General features: G+C 45.0%; 1 protein-coding gene and 1 pseudogene across 1 annotated transcript in view; one reads left to right on the top strand and one right to left on the bottom strand.

Moving 5' to 3' along the window:
• NOL10 (nucleolar protein 10) overlaps positions 1 to 1,197 on the top strand; it is a 164,503-nt gene that overhangs the window by 114,081 nt on the left and 49,225 nt on the right. The window lies entirely within an intron of this gene.
• On the bottom strand, positions 184 to 983 carry LOC105814019 (annotated as a pseudogene).

The following is a 1,197-nucleotide window of genomic DNA, read 5'->3' as shown; positions in this document are numbered from 1 at the left end:
TTTAGCTTTCTAAAAATGACTTATGAATGAAATAGAGTGAAATAGGATCTTCCTACTGAGTGCCTTCTTAAACATCTCCAACATAATTTTTATAATATGCTTGTGTCACACTCACCTACATTCTTTTTTTTTTGAAGGAGAATTTTTATTATTTTTACATACAGAATACTCAACAGTGTACATTTAGAACAGTTTAGTGGCAAGTTGTTTAGCCTTTGCCTTTTCCAGCTTGGCAATGTGAGCCACAGATTTTGGACCCAGGACGTTGTCTCCCCAGTGAGGATGGATCTCATCATATCTGTCATTGTAATTGGTCCTGATAGTTTCCACCAGCTTAGCCAGAGCTCCTTTGTCTTCCAAGTTAACCTGCGTGAAGGCAACAGTGGTGCAGGTCTTCCTGTGGACTAGACGCCCCAGCCTGGCCTTCCCCTTGATAATGCAGTAAGGGACCCCCCATCTTCTGACACAGAGCAGGCAGGAAGGCAACCAGCTCAGTGGGATCCACGCCATGTGCAATCACCACCAGCTGAGCCTTCTTGTTCTCTACCAAGGAGGTGACAGTGTTAACCCCTGCTCGAAGGACAGGTCATCTCTTAGTGGGGACATCCCCTTTGCTGGCAGCTTTCTTCTCAGCCTGGGCCAACAGTTGCTGCTGCTTCTCTTGCGTTGTCTCCGGTCTATACTCGTGGCCAGCATAAGCAGCTGAGTAGCCGTTTGGCGGTCCAAGGCCTAGGTGAACTGGTTAATCGCAGGAGGCACTTTGAGTTGCTTATAGAGGATAGCTCTTTGCCATTGCACCCAGATGTAGTGGGGCCATTTGACAAAGCAGGTGAGGTCCCTTTTGGGCCGGATGTCCTGTCCAATGCCAGAGTTCTTCAGCCTTTTCTCAAACAGGGATTCACTACCTTCTTGGCCTCCTGCTTCTTCACGACGGCAGGAGCCGGAGCCACCTTCTTCCCCTTGGCCACCTTTCATTTCAGCATCTTGGGTGGCTGGAGCCTACATTCTTAAAAAAGTCCTTATTTTGTGGATTTTTTTAAAACTACCGTGTTTAGTAAATTGTGGGTGCTTTTTCAGTCTCTTTACTGTGTTTATTTTGAGTGAGGAAAGCAGTTATAGAATTTAAGATACATCTTGTTAAAATATAACACTCACTTTTAAAACTGTAGAAGTGAATGTAATATTCAACAAAATACC

This window comes from Propithecus coquereli, unplaced genomic scaffold (genome assembly GCF_000956105.1).
Source record: "Propithecus coquereli isolate 6110/MARCELLA unplaced genomic scaffold, Pcoq_1.0 Scaffold298, whole genome shotgun sequence".
Lineage (NCBI taxonomy): Eukaryota > Metazoa > Chordata > Mammalia > Primates > Indriidae > Propithecus > Propithecus coquereli.
This window is presented reverse-complemented; position numbering and strand designations above follow the sequence as displayed.